This window comes from Macrosteles quadrilineatus, unplaced genomic scaffold, assembly GCF_028750875.1.
Source record: "Macrosteles quadrilineatus isolate MER2022 unplaced genomic scaffold, UCM_ALF_1.0 Scaffold_1__1_contigs__length_201487025, whole genome shotgun sequence".
NCBI lineage: Eukaryota > Metazoa > Arthropoda > Insecta > Hemiptera > Cicadellidae > Macrosteles > Macrosteles quadrilineatus.
Genome location: NW_026542594.1, coordinates 2,789,706 through 2,809,970, shown reverse-complemented (window position 1 = coordinate 2,809,970; position 20,265 = coordinate 2,789,706). Strand labels below are relative to the sequence as shown.

The following is a 20,265-nucleotide window of genomic DNA, read 5'->3' as shown; positions in this document are numbered from 1 at the left end:
CAGATAAATGTGTGATTGAACAACTCTGAGCACAGCGCACATGTGTATTGTGTGCAACGACACAAGGTGGAGCGTGTGGGCTGGTGACATTACTGGACAACGGTTTGCATGCGTTGCAGCAACTATTCCACTGAATTGTAGCTTGAACGAAGGATGGAGCGAAAAGTTTGGCCAGTATTTTCACCAGTTCAACGTCGCGGCCATATCCTACGGACTAAGATTCGATAAAAGAGAATTTTTGTCCTTTCATTGTACACTTGGTTTGAGTTCACCAGAAATACCCCTAAAAAGTTTCAAGAGTGCATCTATCGTAGCCTGTACAATGTTCGTGATTTGCATTGTCACTCATCCTGCACTCATATTTGGGCTGAAATAAGCACACAGGGCGGCCCCATCTTAAATTGATTTAATTGATTTGATTTGAATTGAAGAGGGTATTTTGTGCTGGGTTATGGTGTCTTCTCTGTTATACTTCTTTTAAAATTTACCTTAACGTGAGGTTTCATTTAGTGCGGGTTTACATGTTTACATTTCAAATTTTAAGGGTTGACCTAAGATATATTTTTATTCGTTCCACATTTAACTTATTGAGACAATACCTCTTACTTTTGTGTCAGTTACAGTGAATTTACGCCAACAGTTTGAACTACAAATTCTGTTGGGTCTAGTATGTCCTAGTACACATAATTCAGTATTTGATAATGTTCACACGTCACTGCAGAATGTAGAAATATTTTATGATTCATCCAACGTAAGACAGCCTCACGGGTGGTCAGTGTCTGACAAGCATTACCATTAGTCCACGAGAACAAAGCCTAATTGGGCTGCAAGCCGCTCGCTGATTGGCCCAGGCGATGCAAAAACCCACGTGATTGGCAGTTCCATTACCATCGCCCTGGAGGACCTCGGCCACGCTGCGTTGAGCTGTTGCAAACAAGTTAAATCATTGAGTTGTAATATGGATCACAGTTTAATTTTGGTATTAACTGATTATTGAATGTTCAAGAGTCAAGTCTTGCAATCAGTTGGAGTTAACCAGATCACAGTCAGTTATAAAGTGCAGTGATTGCCGGACGATTCTGGAAACCGGAAACAATCTCATTCTCGTTTACATTTCAGAGCGTGTTTGAAAATCGATCATCGAGTTTGTGTTTACGATTCGAATTGATTGAACAACGAATTTTTTCAATGTTTAAATAATTTTTAAAGGATTCAGTTAACAACTTCGTCGGAACGAATATGATAACATACCGACGAAACTCTTATAAAATGTACTTGTTTTTTTAGAAGGGAAATTTTGCAAAATTCGTCACGTCTTTATAATATAATCTTTATAAAATTCGTCTTTATAATATCATTGTGTGTCTTTATATATTCAGTTTACCTTGTTAAAAATCCATTGATAATTACATGACATTCTACCTTCTCTAATACGACGCCTTCATTACGGAGGATTAATGCAAGGATCAATTAATATACATAAGAACGATTACACCTACAAACTAGTGATTGCACAGGTGAACAACAAATGCGATGTTTATTCCCAGTCTGAGAAATCGCTACACTAAAGACTAGATGAGGGGCCATTACGTCGGTCTTGCCGGCCAATTAATAGTAAATAAACCATCTGGTTGCTGTACATCAGCTGACTAAACGATCAGCTGCCAACTCTGCTTCCGACCAGGTGTTCAACTAGACTACGTTTTGGTGTGAAATATTATCTACTGCACATTCCCTTTCTGAATTATTAATTTGTTATTCTTAATTTCATTTGTTACCTTCAACTGATGTTTGAATCCCTCACACTTCATCTCAACTCTCTTTGTTTGTAATTTCCTGGTGACAGTCCACGTTTTCTGGATGGACAGCTTAAACCACACAGAGACTTTTACGCTAGCAAGTCAGTATCCATTTTCAGTATCAAAGCTAGGCTGATCTGAACCCTGTAAATCATCTGCTTGCCTTAGCGTCCGACTGCCAATTTCTGCAGATCAGCTGTAACTCAGCTTCTGGCCAGGTGTTTAACGACAAAGTGTTACGAAGTAGCCGTGAAATTTGTCCGTCACGCAAAACCCGATAGCATTTTTTACACTCTCTCCGCGACGCCGGTTAGCGACTGCTTTCACTGTTTAGCCGCTACCTGTTTTTAATATCTTTGCTAGTGGATGTCTCAACAATCTATTGTTACTCAAATGTATCGTTATTTTTATCATACGTGGTAGGAAGATATAATTACATTTGTCTAAGCAGTATAAGATTGAGGTTAGGGATTCAGGAAATTATAGACCAGAGGTCGACAAAAATGAAAATCCAAACACTTGTACCATTGTAACCATTGTAAAACACTATTCTATACCACCTTTTAGCTTTTTCGTTTTTTCGTTCACTTAAAGGTGAATACAGTTACAGTGTTTGACGATTTAGTTAGTGTTAAGAGCTAAACGAATGCAATCTAACAAATACCGCCAAACAGATACAAATGCATTCACTTATCCTTTGATGGAACGTTTACCGGCTAGCGCTAGCACTAACAGGCACAGGTGGACTGGTTCACAATGCAGCCAGCGCTGCCAGACACTGATTCACAGCGCTCCCTCCCTTTCATATGCAGATCGCCTGTTGATTGATAGAACGTCTTGGCTTTTGTGATCAATCTGGCATTTGAAAGGCTATTCGTGGTGTACGCTTTGTCTTCTGGACCTGCCTTGGGAATCTTCAAATAATTGCTTAAGCCTACAACAACCACCAGTATTTATACTGTACTCTCTTTCAGTAGTATAAATTATTTGTATTAATTTATCTTGCAATATAAAACGTAGGAAGTTTTCATTACTGTATAGTGTATTTAGCTGTTGTTACTGTTTTATCTATGAGTTAAACTCTACATAATGCTAATGTAACGACACTTTGAAAACTATTAACCTAGTTTCTATTTAGAAGGTACATCAGTCTATTATAATTCTTCATTCCTTAACACTGTACCAACCCTGACATTCGTCCATGTATCATGCTTCCAAGGATTTTTTTATCTGCTGCGGGTTCACGGTAAGAATAATCAAAGATTTGCCAAAGTATCAAATACTGTAGTCACCTTTGTAAATTTTTGCTGATATCCAGCTTAGCTTGTAGACTTGCTCAGCTAAAGGTTAAAGCAAACGACAAATCATGCATTGCATTCGCGTTTGTTGATGTGTGTAGGTGAGATGAGTGAGGTGATGTCTGTATTGACTTCAGAGACCAAGTCAATAGTTCTTATGTGGGTAAATGCACGCCGGCCTCCCAATGTATCATTCACAACTACCCTATCTTTGCTTTGAGCTTGTAAATAATTCCTCTAGATAATTTTCCTCAGTCGAGTTTCAGGATCATTTAAGAAAATCGATGGCGTCGGTATAGTTAAAAAAAAATACTCAACGATTGCAACTACAATTTGCTTCAGTTAATTTTTGTTTTCAATTTGAAGACGTTATTTACTTTATATTTTCCCGATGTTTAATGTTTTTAGGTAGCTAAAAGTCACATTTAAAATACACATTGCCAAGTATAAAAAATATCTCCCAAAGTGACTATTCAAATAAAGTGGGATTAAACAATAAAGTGACAAATCCAGCGGACTATCGTCTGTTAATCCTCGGACACACCGCGGTTGATATCCGACAATACACGTGGCGTGGTGTATTGTGTATGGTGTATTGTGGTGTTACAATGACACCGACTTAGTGTTATGTGTTTCATTATAACATTACTGCATCTCCCATCATGTAGTGGACTGTGGTGTCGGTTGATTTTGCCCCTCGGGACTTGTTTGCGTATATGGACTCTGCACTTCTCTCTTTATTGTCTCATTCCTACCAAGGATTAAATAACCGCTACATGTTTAGATGATTATTTTATAACATTGTAAATTCACCCGGTTATCTTATAGGCCTAGGCTATGAAGTAATGTCAACCATAAATACAACCCTTGTTATTTTCATCGTTGAAATGACGATCCTGAGAATCGTCAGTTAGATTTTACAAGATTAAATAGACGATATTTAAAATTTAATAATCGCATGGGGTTCGTTTCGTGCTAGGCTTATCCCCTTGACTGTGATACAACCTATATAAACATGAACTGCTAATTAACCACATTCCCAGTTATTTATTAGTTACTTGAGTAACTAATGCATTAAATTATTAAAAGAAAATTCGTGGTTTGTAATTTTTATCTAGAATTTGTCATTCTATCAGGTTCTATCTCAACGACTACTAACGTCAATACAGTATGTTCTTTGCGTTGTGGCTATCATTTCGTCGTACGTGTAAGCTCGTAATTGATTATAAGCTTTAACCTCTATGTAGAAGCTGAGGCTGAGAGTCGCTCTTTTCTTCCATATAGTCTTTATTCAACAAAGTCGTCTTCTCAAATCTTTCAAAATTAGCAGTACAACTATAAACGTTTTCAAAAGTAAGTGTATAAGCATTCTCTTTGCTACACGGGGAAACCACAGATCCGTACTTAGACGTTTTTTAGTTTCTACCGGAGTTTCTACCGATAGGGATGGGCCCTAGCTACTGATACTGTATGTGTTCACGTGTCAACAGCATCATCTCCCATGTGTTCTGTTCTGTGGTGGTGAGATGCAGCTCCTCTGTTCCCAGAAGGTGGTCAAGGTCACTCGCTGGTCGTCGCTCCTAAGATCTCACCACTCGCCCATTGTCTGGACATACAGTCAGAGGTGGCTGCTTTCTAAACGCAACTGGAGGATTTTCAATCTCTTTCAGAGTTACGCTGAAACATTTATTCAATATTTCACCTTAGTTCAGTTTCAACAGACTCGGCAGTTACTTTTCAACTTCACAAATCTCACACTTAAATAAATCTATCTACTATGCTATATAACATAAATTCTGCGCTTGTTAGTAAAACACTCAAGAATTAAAACTTTCGCGTACAAAATCTTTAGGAATGCTGATTGCTTGGTGAGGAGTAACAAGTTTAAGTTTACAAACCTTCGGATGGATAATGTCGGCTTCTTTTCCTAAACTGACGCAGGCAATACAATCAAGAACGTTTTTAAGTGCCCTCAAAAAGGTGTTTGAAGGCTATTCATCTTGTTTGCGGTTCTCATCCCCTTCTAACTTCCCTCTACGGATTCCCACGCCCTCTACTCTGCCCCCCTTGGTCTGTCCCTTTCTGCTTAAGAAATCATTTCCGGTTTCCAACTCTTTAGTCACAGCAATGGATTCGGAACTATGACAACAATTTAGTCGATAGTAGTTTGGTTTAGTAATCGTTGCGTAGTTCACCTTTAAAAAGTGAATTCTGTTGATTTATATTTATTAACTAACACTATCAAAATATTACGATTTTTATTCAGTTTTTAAATTTAGCCGTAGAACAAGATAGTGTGACGGCATACTTTCGCCGTGTTTAAGGGATGGGACAGTTACTTATGTCAATGTCGAATGCGACGATTTAGTAAGGGGTATACACAGGGCTTTGTCAACAACACCTGAGCTCGTGGCTTACACAGTTACACATGGCAGAGCGTGTTGAGGAACCATTAGAGGATGCAAGCATGGCCATTCATTTAACGCCTATTTCCTACCTCCTATTATATCTTCTATAGTAATACCAGAAACAAAAGAACCCTCGGCCGTTTCGAGCCGCGCAGGTTTCAATGGTACGGCCATTGACTATATAACACTACTAGATTGAAGACTATGCGGGAGGACGCGTGAACAGGAAATTTCTACAATGTACTGTGTTGTGCACGGTGGATGCACGTAGTACCGACCCCTCTACTTAGATCGCAGCACCGTCACTACGAAGTTCATGGAACCGTCGCCTGGCGCGCTGCAGTTGCTGCCAACTGGACTGGACTGAGCTTAGCGGCGGACTAGACTAGACTAAACTGTTGGACTAGACTCGGCGATGCGGAGAGAACGATTACCCGCGCTCGCGATGTACTCGGCGGCGGCGGCGCAGCTGTGTGAATGCGATGTAGGTCATTGCTCCTGATGTAGTAGGCTACTGCTGCGCGCGCGATACCGCGTTTTGTTTACTCATTTGCACGTACCGTCCGTATGCTTGGTACGGTACGAGTTTATTCAGGAGGGTATAGCAAATCTTTGACAACTTATTTTTAATTTCTCCCCATATTAGTTAGTACATAGATAAAGTATTGTTTACCCCAAAACTTTCGAGTATGAGTTTTGAGTGGATATATCCACTGAATTGATGTCTGAAATCACCGAACGATTTTGAAAAAAATAGTTCTGTAGTATGTTGTAACCCTTTAAATTCCGAACAAAATAGTATAACTCCAATTTCTGTAAAAATTACGGTTAAAATTCCATTATAAATTATGGTATTTCAACAAAATATCCCTTAATATAAGAAAAAATCTTAATTTCTAAAGAAAACCCCTGTTTTGATTGAATTAAGTACTCGTATATGATAATCCTTTTTGTTCTTAAAAACATCTAGTGCAGCCCCATATTCCGGTAAAAATTACGGTTCAAAAGTTCTTGAAACTTATGTTATTTTCCCATAAAACTATGACAAAACCGAGAAATGGATTTAAAGAAAATTAATTCTGATTGAAATTCTTCTGGGATGGTCCTTATAATTCTAAAGCAAATTGTGCAAAATGTATTCATTATAAAAATTGTCATCGTAAAAATCTTAAAAATTAACAACGCTTAGTGAGGGTTAGTAATTTCTTTACTCCAAACAAATAATCGAAAGATAAATTGAATTAACAGAAAAATGATTTCTTATTTGCTTATGTACAATACAAAGAAAACTAGTTGAGTCCAAACTGTTGTTTGGATCTCCCAGACTGTAAAAACACCCCCGCTGCATTGTCAATGCCCACAGGGACGTGACCGCGAGGATATCTCGGCTTTTGTAAGCTGGGGTACGGTGAAAGTTTACGATCCCTCGTTTATGGCCCTATGATTTAGCAAATGAAGACCCCACATCGGCAGCTACAGACAACCCAATGTATAAAAATATAAAACACCCTGGTCAAAAATTTGGATCTGCTGTATACATATAAATGCTTGTTAAATGCGTTAAAAGAAAATATACTCCTGCATATGCTGGGGTTCTCGTTATCTGGTTTGAAAAATAATGTGACAAATCTGCATTGCAAAATAATTCAGGCATTTTGCATTACACTTTTTACAAATTGATGTGATACTTAAATAGAAATAGTGGTAAATGAAATTAAATAAATTGTGTAAAAATAATATTTATTACGTATAACCAAGAATATAATTAGTGTAAATAGTAATGAAAAAGTATAAATAATAGCATGCACAAAGAACAAAGCACATATCTACAGTTACTAAAAGCAAAAAATAGTGAATCAACGATTGAATAATTTAAATCGAGAATATGGTTTATATTGTAGACATTTTTTTATATTTTAGGCACTGAGGAGGTTAGTTGAATAGGCTTATAATTTTTAAATAATTATATTAATAATACTATGCATTTGTGTTTATTTAATGAAATTAAATGTGTTACCTAAAGTAAAATATGTGAATATTTTTTTTAAATTAAGCCCATAAAGTTTAATACGTATACTGTAACACCTCTGAAAGATAACTGAGGCTTATAAAAAACAAAACAAAAAAACAAATACAGGTCTTGCCGCGATAAGAAAACGTAAAGTACAAATTATTAGATGTGTGTTACTAAAACTTTAAAAGTAAACACATTTTACTTAATTGCGTAGTTTTTCAAAGTGCATTCATTGGGATATAGTACGATATAAGTTGTATTTGAATATAATATTACAAGAAGTAACATTATCAACACAAGTATTGTTAATTGGTCACATAACATATATATAAATATATGTATATAGTACTGTTTTAACCCATTAAGTCACGAATAATACAAATGTAACAACTATAATACTAAACCTTATCCAACGGGCCAGCTTTGAAATAAGAATTTGGTTAAGAACTCAAATAATTTTAACTTAACCAATGTACTTTACCAATGAAATAAATAGATTTATGCTTAAGCGTTTATACGCAAAATTGTTGAAATAGTAATAATTAAAATAGTTAAACATATTAATGAAAAAGTAATAACATTCAAAACAATCAGGAGCAACCATTAAAATACTTTTTGCAAAACAATTTAAGAAAAAAACGTTTTAACGTGGCAACAACGTTTGTCATTTTTTGTAAATACAAACGAAACGACCAAGTAACTTTACACCTTAATGGGTTAGTAATGGTAAGTTTTACTTTTAAATAGTTTTAAACCATAAATAAGTGCCGTATATTTTACTTTGTTAACCTACTAAATAACATCGAACTATGCTCGGTCCCCTACTGTTCAGTCTAATTACAGTATCGTCACAAATTGCAGTACTGTACCTTAATATAAATTAAAAGAACTGAACAACCTCTTAACTGAACAACAAAGTAATGCTCGGTCCCTTAACGTTAAGCCTAATCGCCGTCACAAATGGCACTACTAAACAAATTAACTAAAATAAATGAACTAAACAGCCTCTTAGCTGTACAACAAAATAATATACATACATAATTAAAATAATATACATTATGTACAAGGAAAGATCATTTCAGTACAGCTGAGCCTCACGAAAATTGTCGGTTTTCATTCTATCAATAGGCTATTTATTATTTAGTCTATAATAGGCTATGTATGTAAAAACACAGTCAGTCCAGCAGTTGTAAAGGTAGTGGCCAAGGATTAAGTATTTTCTTTGTTTAAATAACAAGATATTATGTAATTTTTTGTTAGTTAGTGTCTAAATATTTTAGTTAAATACAAGAACTGAAATTGTCATTTATTAAAATTACTGCCGCAAACTTATAATACTTTTACTTTATAATTACGCACGGCATTGTGACTGACTAAGCTGTTTAATGAAACCGAATAAATGATGCATTGTGACATGTAAATAAAAATGACTGCTACTTTTTGGTATTTACTTGTTAGACAGATTCTTTACTTTTTGTGATGTGATTGATTTTCTGTAACTCTGAACTCTAAATTCGCGGGATTCCCAAAGAGTGTGCTTTAACAGCTTCAGCCTGATTGCCCTGTCAAGGATGAACTCTCTATGGATATTACAAGGTGTGTCTGATGCGAGCCACTCTCTTTGATTTCTGTGCACAGCTGCCCTGGCCAGGTCCATCAGTGATCTCTTGATGTGGTAATTATGTTTCAACTTATAGTAATATTGTTGAAAAACTAAAAGGATGTCTTCAGTGGCTGTGACCATCGCTGGAGAAGGTGCGGTTAGATGACTCAGCCCCTCTTTGGTCGCATATGTGCGGTGAAGGATGAGCAGTTCGTTTGGGTTGTCCAGCGACACCTCTGTTGTCAGGAATGTCTTACAGGTGTCACACTGATACTTCTTTATTGCAACCATAGCTAAATATCCAGCAACATACCTGTAATAAATTAATATTGACACTTCGACTGTGAAACGAATTGGAGCAGTTCAATGAAATCGAAATGCAATGCATTAACATTTCAACTTGACAACAAATTATCCCGAGTCTTCTTACTTCTTAATTTGCTGATATATTTGTTGGAACCTAACCGCTGTTATTTCTCATGTAATGTTTGTTATTGAGAAGTCGCATAAAGTCTCCTTGTTTTACTGATGAATGTTATAAAATCATCACAATACGTTTTACGTACAGCTAAATAACTCGTTAACTTCTTCTTTTTTGTTTACCTCCACTACTGTTTTACATTACCACCATAACTACAACAATATATATATACATATATATCTATATATAACTGAAGACAAATTTGGAAAAATTATTTATTGTTAATAAAAAAAGTACATAACAATATTTAATGGGTGTAATTTAATTACACCCATTAAATATGACTTTTTAAGTTACAAGTTTATAGCGTGTTGTATGGTATTTCAATTCGAAACAACGGTGCAACGGTGGTGTAAGTATATCATTAACTTTCAGTGTTGTATTATTATTGTTAAATTATAATTAAATGTTTATTAAGAGTTTTGTTAAATTTTGTCACATAATAATTGTTTGTTAATTTACTCTAGTATAATGTTCATAGTGAAATCTAGGATATTTATATTTCAAATTATCATTAAATGTAAATAAAGAAAGGCCAATAAACAATAATTAACTTACTGTGTGGCACAAGTTTCAAGTGAGACGTCCATGCTGGTTTCGTCTGCTAGAGCATCCAATGTCGGGTCAGCGTGATGAGTGGGGATGTCGTCTGGATGTTCAGGGTCGTCTAGGTTGTCCTCATCTTCAAGTTCCAGACATTGAAGGGCAGCCTCATCTGACGGTACATCAGCATCCCCGTCCTCATTTTCAGCGTCGGTGTCGGGCGCTGCGTCGTCAGTTGTCTCACTTTCTGCCAAATTTGATAATATGGGATCCTCGTCCACTTCGCAGTTTGCCGTTTCAGGAGGTTTCATTAGGATGACGTGCGTTCTGTATCTTAAATTTTGCCTGAACTGCATGGCCGAAGGGTTCCTCTCGTAGCCACACCGTTGCCGAGCTATAGAAAATTCATTTTCTAGGACGTCCTGCGTCAGTCGGTTTGTTAATAGGAATTTGTAGCCTTCACCTTTCAATTCGTGCCACAGCATGTCAACCGCTCTGATAGCACTTATCAGACCGTCAAAACATGGAGGTCTCTGCTTCTCCCTCGACGAAACGACCAGCGTTTTCCACGATTCAAGCCAAGGAAGAGCATCAAGTAGCGTATTAAGAACTACTTTTCCCGCATCGAAGGAGGACACTGCACATCTCAGCGGGTTGCTATCAAATAGTGTCTTGCTGTTAAGACAATCAAATATATCATTAACTTTGCTTATGAAGCTTGCAGTTTGTTGTGCATCTTCTGGTAGCTGTTTCGTATCCACAGCTGTTAAAAGACCTGCTTTAACGCTGTTGCTAAATATTTGAGTAGCCAGCTTTACCTTCATTTTATCGAAAGCATTGGGTCTAATATGCTTGTCCGTAATTTTACACAAAGCCCTAGCTTTGCCTGAACTTCTGTCTAATTCGTAAACACGTTCAACGTGCTTCCAATTAGCAACACCACCGTCGTGTTGGATCGGTCTCTTCAAGAGAATGTTTCGTACACTTTTAATCAAGTGTGGAACATCATGTACAGCAAATATTTTACAATCCCCAACTTTGAAGTACGGCCGTTCTTTACACACACCCAGAGCCGCTAGTGCTTTACAGTTTGTACTGCCCTGGTCACAAACTACTGCTCTTACCCTAAGGCCAATGTCCTGCAAGGCAATAATACACTCTGTTATGATCTGACTGCACTCAACTCCTTTTACATTGTTTGAAGCTAGATAATATGCCACAGGCATCTTCCATTTATTTAACAACCCACGAACCAAAAACATCATGGCGTGAGTTGCTATATTAGGTGATCTACCCATTGCTCCCAAGTCCTGAAACCCTTCAATTACATCCCTTTTTTCATTGTAATTTAGACTTCGTTTGATTGACATTTCGTCAAACACCAAAACAACTTGTCTTTCTTGCTCAGACATATTTTTCACTTTAAACTTGAGCATTTGTAAGAGCTCCTCTGATATACCAGGCATCAAATTGGTAACATTTAACCACTGGCTAATTGTTTGACGGGCTGGTAAATGAAATCCCTTTGCATCCCTCAGGTTGTTGTACAAAGCAGGGGACCTATAAAACATTTCAATTGCCAACTGCTTTTCATCTTCTCTCCACATTGTACCTTTTTTATGGAGCATTTGCATCCCAAGTAGAGTGTTGAATGACTCACTTTGTACAACGTTTGAAGCCGCTTTAAAAATTTCATGTTTATTAAATTTTTTTGTTTTGGTGTTGAATCTTTTGACTTTCATTAGTAAATTTCTATTTTTGCTACGGTACATTTTGATACTTTTTTTCAATTTCTTTTTTCTAGGCGTGTCTTCGCTACGTTTACGTTTCCGTGTAAGTTGAGACTTAACCGACTCGGAAAGATCAGACCATTCTGAGTACAATGGCATACCTTTTTGTGGTGACATTCTCTTAGCCGTCATCGCAGATGAGGTACACGGAGATGTCGTAGTCCAGCTAACGGCGGGGGATGGTCTCCGGAACAAACCAGCAGTTCCAGATGTAACGGTCCACGTTGTTGGGGTTGGGGTTGGTGACACGGCCTCAGACGTCATCGCAGATGAGGTACACGGGGTTGTCGTAGTCCAGCTAACGGCGGGGGATGGTCTCCGGAACAAACCAGCAGTTCCAGATGTAACGGTCCACGTTGTTGGGGTTGGGGTTGGTGACACGGCCACAGACGTCATCGCAGATGAGGTACACGGGGTTGTCGTAGTCCAGCTAACGGCGGGGGATGGTCTCCGGAACAAACCAGCAGTTCCAGATGTAACGGTCCACGTTGTTGGGGTTGGGGTTGGTGACACGGCCACAGACGTCATCGCAGATGAGGTACATAGGGTTGTCGTAGTCCAGCTAACGGCGGGGGATGGTCTCCGGAACAAACCAGCAGTTCCAGATGTAACGGTCCACGTTGTTGGGGTTGGGGTTGGTGACACGGCCACAGACGTCATCGCAGATGAGGTACATAGGGTTGTCGTAGTCCAGCTAACGGCGGGGGATGGTCTCCGGAACAAACCAGCAGTTCCAGAAGTAACGGTCCACGTTGTTGGGGTTGGGGTTGGTGACACGGCCACAGACGTCATCGCAGATCCAGCAGTATCAGCAATTTCCGTTGACGGACTGTCAAGCAAAGTCGGGATTGCATGCGGCAATAGTTTTGTCCTCATATCACTAGTGAAACATGGTCTAGTGAAATGAACATTACATACAAATCTATTTGCCAATTGTGACTCGCTCAGTTCAATCAACTCGTCGTTGGCACAATTTAATATCCACTCACGGCATAAGTCATTTCGCTTGGTTGGAAAACAAAAAAACACCCGTTCCGGATTGTCCCGTTTATTTGCGTCACAACCAGCAAACGAACATTTACGCCCTTTCTTTTTGTAACTGTGTTCCATTGTTCAGAAAACACACACTACCTACTCGGAAAGTACACAAGGTAACCTACCGACCACAAATCGCACTCGCACCAACTCTCGATTCAAGAAACTGAACTCTCGATAATAGTGTACGACAATATGTAGTAAACGGCTCGACAACTCAAACAAAACTAAACTAATGTGTCGTCGTCCCTGTCCCCTGTCACTCAATCCACCGAACTTTTTTTGTCGATACAGTCTGGTCTGCAATGTACAACCCCCAGCAAAACCCTCCAAACTTCTGTCAGTAATATTATCTGTTTGGTAAAAGAAAATACTACTAAAGTACTACAAAAGATATCGTCTTATGTTTTTTATCATAGGTGTTGATCAAACATATGTAAATATATCTAAGCATTAACTGAAAAGTTAACATTTAACAGATGCTACTTTTCTTGTACGGCAATAACAGTTGTGTTTCAAAGGTGTCTCCAGTAACTCAAGTATATACTATAGTACTTTAATACTTTTCAATCAATTAAAAAAATAAATGTTTGTATTTTAGTCTTAAAAATGCTAATAATTATCTTATTACTAAAATATAATATGATATATTGCTGTATTGGATTTAAGAGTAAAATGAAGACGTTATGTAGTGATAATCGTGTCTGTCTAGAGGTATCAAAACATGACATAGATGAACTATTGAGTTGTATTGTTCATTGTTCAGTATGATGACTGTTAATTGTCAAACTTATTTCGGTAATATTATTGACTATATAACACTACATTTTATATATGTAGTGTTATATAGTCAATGGTAATATGTTTTATTTATCTATTTTTTACAATATTCAGGTTTTACATTTAATTCGGTAATTTACAATATTCATTCAGCTAGGACCACTTGTCATTCAGCTAGGGCTTTTAGCAGGGTAATAAAAGTTTCTCTTCAGTGAACGCTTCCCTCGCCAGTCCTTGGAAATTTGTAATCCCAATCTTGGGTGAGCGAGGTTTCTTTTTCAAAGCGTAAAAGATTAGCATGCAAGAATGATGCAAGTGTTTTATATTTTATTGTTATACGAACAATGGTTTAAAAAATAAAGAATTGTAAACGTTGTTCCGCTGTATGTACACAGTGGAGAAGTATACATGCGAAATGTCAATTCTATCTCTGAAATCACCAAACAAAGGATATTGTTTAGGTAATGAACTTCAATTATGTATGAAACACACTTGTGATATAATAAATCACCATGTTGGGGGTGAAGGTCGTTTCGGATTTTTAATTGTTTGTAATATATTCCCGCTGTTAAAAATTTCAAATAACCATTTTGGTTATTTTTTCCCATTGATTTGTGAACATTTATAAACATCTAGTATTATAAAAGGCTGTGTATTTTGAAGGCTATTTCAATTATACGTTAAGCAGTGTAAATTTCATATCACAATATCAAAATCGTCCAAAACACAGAGACTTTGTACAGTTCCCTACTGGTTTCGTAAACAAATATTCACAAGACTATTGTTACACCATTATTATTATTTGAACTTCATCAATGTTTCTTGTGTTTTGGGATACTCAACGTTTCTGGAGTTGGATCAACTCCTACCGTTTAAAGTAATAATAATTAACAATTAGTTTGCAGTAATATTTCTTAAAGTCCAAATAATAATAGTAACATGTTTTAGAACCAAATTAATTATGATATTTTCCCCACTACACAGTTTTAATAGACTTTCCACGTACGAAATTTGTCCAAGTACCGGTAAGGATAGTTAATAAACCTAAAACGTTCATAGGTCTTCATATTGACTACATCGGTTTAACATTTTTAGCGGTTGCAAAAAATGGATGTGATATAGTGGAGACAGACTGACTCTCACCGCCACGTTTTATAATACTGTAGTATAGATACATATTTTTTAATGAGAAAGGATGGAGTTCTGGTCTCTGGGGACATCGAAACGAAAAAGTAAATCGATCACAGGCTGAGCCCCTATGGCGATAGTTTATTATAAATATATAATTGGCTGGTAACGGAACTAAAGGACATGTAACAGTTATATCACACTTCTAAATTAAAACTGAGGCTTACCATAAGCCTATCAAATATTTAACCCATATTTAACAGCAGCAATGTCTCATATTACTGACACATCAACTGGTGCCTGTTTCCCTATAGCAGACAGATGTTGTAAATCATAGTGTAGTCAATGGGGTTGTCGGGTATTGTGTGAAGGCAATGCCCTTATACCCGAACTGAACGAACGCTCTGCCACCCCCCATGTTCTGTCATTTCACTTTCTCTTTTCTCTGAGCACATTTTGCAGTTTTTATTTGCTTTGGGCGTTTTGTGTGGTCGTTATTTCAAGCTCGTTCACTAGTTTTAAAGTGTTAGGTGGATGTATTCTACTATACTTAATAGATTAAAATTTAATTGTGATATGTGGATAAATCAATTTATTTATTTATTGATAAAATATCACACTTTCTTAATTCCAATTAAATATTTGATTATAAATTCTTACAACAAAACATTTACAACATGACGGGTTTGATTACGCAAATTTGTATTTAAGTTATTCTCATCGGCGTTTTAAATTTGATTAGATAGGAAATTGACACATATCTACAGGACATCTTTTTTATCAATCAAATTCACTAACCACTAAAATATCACGATAAATATTAGGATACGAGTCCCTGTCTAATATCTCAGATTCTTAGCGAAGCAGTTAAATTAATGATCAGTCGCGCTTCACTTCTAACAACACGAATTCGAGGCGAGCGGGGAGCGGATGTGCAGTTCCGGCAAGTCACGTGGGCGCGGGTAGCATGGCTCAGCTGTCGGCTGTCTGTACATTGCGTCGTCGTAACAGCAGACAGCACTATGTTTTCATTGCCCGCCACATCGTGGCAGCACCTACTGGTCAGTGACGTCAGCGCTATGATCGCCCCTTCCCGCCAGAGTGTGCTGATTGCTTGTTCACAACCAAATGCATGGGGCTTTCAATCTATAGTGTTATATAGTCAATGGTACGGCCCACCTACCTGCGCGAACCACGTGATCTTTTCGTTTCTGCGCAGGTTGTTTTGTTCGTGGTATATCTATACCCACTCAATCAATCTGCTGTTGCCAACGATCTAACGTCTTATTACCGAAATATACGAGTCTATTGAAGATGTTTTTACGACAATGTTAACTTGAGAGTAGGCGATGTGTATTCAAGTGGACTTTCCGGTTGTTAGTTGAGTATATTTTTGGAGGTGATACTACATTTAAGATGGAAGAAGGACATTGTCATGTACTCTTGTCATGAATAGTTGGATAATATTTAGTAGTATATGTTTCTTTCTATAGTTACAAATACGATGCTTAGTCTGTAACATAGATAAAACACTATTTTGTACCTTATTTTTTGTTACTGACATAGTATCTGGGTCACAACAGTTGCTATAGCACATAATAAGTCATTTCATCAGTTTGACTTGGTAAAAACCATCGTGCAATTGGCAGAAATCAGTAATTTAGATCAACGCAATCTGTCGGTGGCTCACATCAACTAAGACAAATTTTATTAAAAACCTGGCTACAACTTTAACATGGGGATGGAATATACTCACTTTAGTCCATGTCTGTAATCTGTACTATTTCATGATGTGTTAGGCTACTATTATAAAATTAGGGTGTCTTGTCTTACATGTTACGAAAAAATATCAGACTAAAACAACTTAAATTTTAAAGATAGCTCTACTTAACAGGGCCATATACTTATTGTTGATATTTTAAACCAAAGGGGTTTTCCCAGTCCATTTAAATTTTGCAATTAGAATTTTGGAAGCAAGTACCGATAAGTATCCACACAAAAACAACTTCAATGTTTTCTTTTGCTTTGTTTACGTTTCTCAAATACTTTTAATCACGTCGAAGTAACAGATGCGATGCAATTAAGTAAATACATTGATTTTGTAAACGTCTCCCGAAATAACATGGATAATGGAAATAACGTAACGTTCATTTACCAAGTTATGTATTTAGAAATATAGCTAGATGCATAATGAATGGTGATACCTACTATATCTGTATTTGTCCAGTGTAGCTTTATTAAAATACCAGCCTATTCTGGGATTGTTCTCCTTTTAAAAGCACAACTGGTATTAAAGTCACAGTTCTTGTGATGCCAGTTTAAAGTAGAAGCATAGATAAAACTACTCGTATGTTTTATCAAAGATTACTGTTCGGTATTCATATTTTTAGAGTATTTAGAAATTAATCATTATGTTAATTAAGTCACTGGTTAATTAATCATGCTAATGTGTATATAAATCACCACATTTATTGTAATATTATTTAGTCTCAGTAACAATTTATTGTAAATAGACTCCCGCTTTCAATATTCAAATGAGATTGCTAAGCCTGCTCGAATTTCCCGCCACAGTAAGGCCTATTTTCCTGTACTACATACCCATGAATCACCTGACGCCGTGTTTGCTTCAATCGCATTTCCTATTGGCCATCGAATTCCTAGACCCCTCTAAACCACAATTGCATTTTTCAAAGTGTGAAGCCGGCGATCGGCGTCTGTCTGTCCACGGTCGGCGTCCATAACTCACGGTGTATTCCGTTTCTCGTATCTCGGGACATTAATTGCCCATTTTACCTCTCTTAAACGTATTTTTAGGCTATAGATTAATTATATCTGGCCTCCCTCTCCTCTATAGTACATTTAACTATATATACATTTTAATTTCCCCCTTTTGTTTGTGATTAAATTACTTAAATTGTGATCTAGTGCTTTCAGACTCTTCAAACCTCAAGACAGTGTGTGCGCGTCCGTGTATTACTTCTAGACTTTCCGTACGTTTTCACCGTGACTTCCGCGTATTAGTGAGCTCTTTGTGATTATGAACTTGGGTGCGTTGCGTACTCCAAAATTCTACAAAACAGAAGCACTCGGTCTAAGGACTCCGCCATCCGCCATCGTTCCACCATAGACGACGCCGTTGCCATACTCTCCACCTTTGGACAATTGGACTCAAGGTACAACCTTAAAGTTTTGTGTGTGTTTTAATTAGACTCTAAAACTAATCTCATTTGCCTCTCACAAGACATTTTATTCCATCTCGGGACCTCAGTGCCCTTCAAATTGCAGATTCGCCATTTTTCTCTAATTTAATTATTATTCTCTTGAACTATTAATTAGTTCTGGTCCTTCGAGTTATTAATTATTTTCATTTTCACCCATTACGCCCCCAACATTTGGTCCTTCGAGCCGGATTCATTGTCTAAAGTCCTGTGGTAATTAATTTCAGCCAATTTTCATCATCAACCATATTTTTAGCGATCTGCAATTTTCAATTTTCGCCATATTGGTAAAATATCGGCTCGCGTTCGTTCCGTTCGTGGGCGTGGTTTAGCAATCTCTCTCCACTCGCGCGTCTGCGCAGGTCACAATCATGTACAATTTGCTGTTCTCTCTAGTAGTAGACAATTTTTCCCTACTTGGCTTTTTTATCCCGAAAACGGGATTTAGTTTTAGTTGCGGGATTTAGTCGCGTGCAGACGGCCGACACTAGTAGCAGACGCATATCTCACACTCACTGTACAGCGTTTGTTGTTGTTTACATTTTCTCATTTAAGGTGTATTGTGTAATAAGGTTGATTGATATTATTAATAACCAACTATTAGGTTATTATTAGGTATTTACTATTATTCTTTGAATCAATATTGCTCTTTTGAATATCATACTAAATAAACAATAATTTGTCATTGTTATTTAACATTGTTTATGCTTTCTGAATTTTGATTTTAAATGAAGTAAAGTTAAATTAGTTCATCTCTGTAATTTTGGTTGACAAACGTGCGATATTATATTTAAGGTAATTTTATCTTGTCAATTAACATTTTAATAAATAGTTCAAAATAACCGTTTTTACTGGTTCTTATTACTATTGTTGTACATATAAACAAAACTGTTAGCTAGCGTATTTGTATTGTGATTCATATTTCATTGATGGTTTTAATTTTATGTTCCTTTCTCATTTATTAGGGTAATAACTTACTCTTTATGTTGCAATTCTTGTTTACTAAGGATTATTCTACACTGTTTCATTAATGAGGCCTAGTCTCATTAAACTTATTTAGATCCATTTATTATTTTTGTAAATAACGGTGAACTTTCATGTGACTCATTCATTTGTTCAATCATATCTCTTGTTTTATTGTGCATTATTATTATCGTACTTGAATACTTTCAACTAAGCTCAATTGTTGATTTATAGTTTGAAAATCGAATTAAACCTGCCACACTCATTTAAAAATATTTTATTGCTATTTAACGTGTTGATAACTTAGTGTTTTTCACTATTTGCCTCAATTAAGCTACAAAGTAGGTGGATATATGTTTTAGATATTTATAATATTTTATCTCTATATTATTCAGCGGACAATTAATTACTACATTGTTAAGCTAATACCATTCATAGGCCTAGCTACAAGCCTTTTGTGTACCCACAACTTCCATTTTCGTGTGAATACTTTCAAGTGAACACTTCACAATGCCTCCTAAAGCATCTGATTTTAAGTCCGCAATCTACACCCGTTCTACGGCGCTGATTAAATCACGTTTTGAAAAACTTAAGGCTACAGTAGATGAATTATCAACTCAAATCGACCCTCTAACACCATTACAACTTAAGAAATTATCCGCTTACGCGTTGGAAATAAAAAAGAAACGCAGTGAATTTGAAAATAACCTTCAACGTGCCTTCGTTCTGGAAGATGAAGGGATCGATGATAAGACTCTTTCCAATGATCAAGACGCTATTGAAGACATGTTCTCTCACATTCAAGCTACGATTGAAACCCTGGTTCCCTCAGAACCACCAAAAACCCCTTCCGCGTTCAGTGAATCGTTTTCTGTTTCAGAAACTCATCCAAGCTCACAAGTACGATTACCTAAACTGGACTTACAAAAATTCTCTGGCGATCCATTAACGTGGACAAGTTTTATCAATCTTTTTGACACTGCAATCCACCGTAATGCTTCATTATCCTCTGTTATGAAATTCCAGTACTTACTCTCTGTCTTAAATGGAGAGCCTCTCAATTTAATAAGGAGTTTAAATCTCACCGCTCCTAATTATCTAGTCGCCTATGAATTGTTACGTGACAGATATCACAACAATCGAAGATTGCAATCATTGCATCTTAACCAATTGTTGGACCTGCCAAACATTACGGCAACTTCACT

General features: G+C 36.8%; 1 protein-coding gene across 1 annotated transcript in view; it reads left to right on the top strand.

The window, feature by feature from the left end:
* Positions 1-20,265, top strand: part of LOC128983192 (mucin-2-like) — a 150,241-nt gene that overhangs the window by 98,970 nt on the left and 31,006 nt on the right. The window lies entirely within an intron of this gene.